This window comes from Pangasianodon hypophthalmus, chromosome 2, assembly GCF_027358585.1.
Source record: "Pangasianodon hypophthalmus isolate fPanHyp1 chromosome 2, fPanHyp1.pri, whole genome shotgun sequence".
Lineage (NCBI taxonomy): Eukaryota > Metazoa > Chordata > Actinopteri > Siluriformes > Pangasiidae > Pangasianodon > Pangasianodon hypophthalmus.
Window position 1 is genome coordinate 35,720,160 of NC_069711.1, and position 2,500 is coordinate 35,722,659.

Here is a 2,500-nt window from a genome sequence, read left to right on the forward strand (position 1 = left end):
TCTGAGTAGGCGTGATGGATCATAAAAGACCAAAAGTTCGCTCAGGTACTGTGGTGCGAGACCATTTAGTGCTTTATAGGTCAATAGTAGTATTTTATAACCAATATGAAATTTGATTGGGAGCCAATGCAGTGTGGATAAGATAGGGGTGATGTGGTCATATCTTCTGGTTCTAGTAAGGACTCTCACTGCTGCATTCTGGACTAACTGGAGCTTGTTTATGCTCCTACTGGAACATCCAGACAGTAAGGCATTACAATAATCCAACCTAGAAGAAAAAGAAGAAGAAGTTTTATTTGTATAGCGCCTTTCCACAAGCTCAAGAACGCTTAATTCAATTCAATTCAATTCATTTTTATTTGTATAGTGCTTTTTTACAAAGGTCATTGTCTCAAAGCAGCTTTACACAAACAAAAGTAAAGTGAAGTGTGTGTGTGCCGTCTCTGATGAGCAAGCAGGGCGACGGTGGCAAGGAAAAACTCCCTGAGATGGTGATAGGAAGAAACCTTGAGAGGAACCAGACTCAACAGAGAACCCATCCTCATATGGATTTACACTGTAGTGTGCGTGTGTGTGTACAGTGTGTGTTGGTGTAGTCCATGGAAAACAGCTGAAGCGTTTTCGTGGCAGTATGAAGCATTGCCGGTGGACAGGTCCAGAGTGAAGGGGGGGAGGTCTGGATTACCAGCAGCTCAGGAGTGATGCTCATCTGGTCCAGAGCGTAGGGGGGTCTGGATCACCGGCAGCTCAGGAGTGTAGCTCGGCTTAACAGATTTACATCAATACAATACAATTAATACAATACAATACATCAATACGGTACAATTAAACATACGATTCACTGAAAATACATTTCAAATAAATATGTTTTAAGCTGAGATTTGAAAGCAGGTAGAGAGGAAATATTATGAAGTGGGAGGGGTAGTGAATTCCAGAGCTTGGGAGCGACAACACAAAAGGATCGGCCACCAAGAGTAGACATTCGGAATCTAGGAACTGACAATAAGCCAAGTTCAGATGATCTAAGAGACCGAGTGGGCAAGTATGGGTGAAGTAGATCTGATAGATACAGTGGTGCAAGACCATTTAGAGCCTTAACTGTTAGTAAAAGAACTTTAAACTGTATGTGTGATTCAGCAGGTAACCAGTGAAGATTGTGCAGAACGGGAGTTATGTGGGCACTACGTCTGGTCGAGGTTAGCGCCCCAGCAGCTGCATTTTGTACATATTTATTTGGTAAGCCAATTAACGAGGCATTGCAGTAGTCCAAACGTGATGTTATAAGTGCATGGACCAAGGTTTCTGCATCAGCCAGAACGAGGGAGGAGAGGAGACGTGCAATAATATGCAAGTCATAAAAGGAATTCTTAACAACAAAAGCAATATGAGAGACAAACGACAGAGATGAGTCTAACAAAACACCAAGATTGCGTACCTGGGAGGAAGGTTTAACAAGGACCCCATCCATATCATAGGACAGGTCCATTCTGCTGACAAATGTAGTGGGGCCAGTATTATTTCAGTTATTTCAGTTTTGCTTTCATTTAATTTAAGACAGTTCAGAGGAGGTGGTAAAATAGATTTGGACGTCATCCGCATAACAGTGAAAACGGAGTCCATATTTATGTATTATATCACCAAGTGGCTTTATATAGATGATAAAGAGTAACAGACCAAGACCTGAACCCTGAGGAACACCTTGTGTCAGTAAAGATGTGGTGGACTTGTAACCTTGTTTGGTGATGTAATATTGTCTATCAGTGAGATAAGAAATGAACAAAGAAAGAGCATATCCACAGATTCCAATATCAGAGAGGCGGGAAATGAGAATATCATGACAAACAGTATCAACTGCTGAGCTTAAATCAAGGAGAAATAAGATGTTTATTAACCCAGAATCCATAGAAAGAAGAATATCATTTACCACCCGAGTGAGAGCCGTTTCAGTACTGTGAATTGGGCGAAACCCAGACTGGAAAGGTTCAAAAAGATCATTAGTAGTTAAGAAAGATCTTAATTGAGAGGCTACTACTTTCTCTAAGATTTTTGCCAGAAAAGGCAGATTAGAGATTGGCCTGTAATTGTTCATATTTAAATGATCCAGGCCTGATTTCTTAAGGATGGGTGTGACCAGAAAGGCCATCCAGAGTTATTCTGTAATCAGAAAGCTTACTTCTAACTTCATGAAGTCCTAGTACAAGTACTTCTGTCTTGTCAGAATTAAGTAATAGAAAGTTAATAAGCATCCAGTTTCTAATGTCTTTTACACATTCCTCAACTTTATTAAGCTGGTGTCTGTCATCTGGCTTTGCTGAAACATACAACTGTGTGTCATCAGCGTAACAGTGGAAGCTAATACCATGCTTACGGATAATTTTGCCCAGAGGTAGCATATATAGAGAAAAGAGCAGTGGGCCTAAAACAGAACCTTGCGGGACACCAAACTTTACCTTAGTATGCGTAGAGAAGTCACCATTTACATTTACAAACTGATAACGAT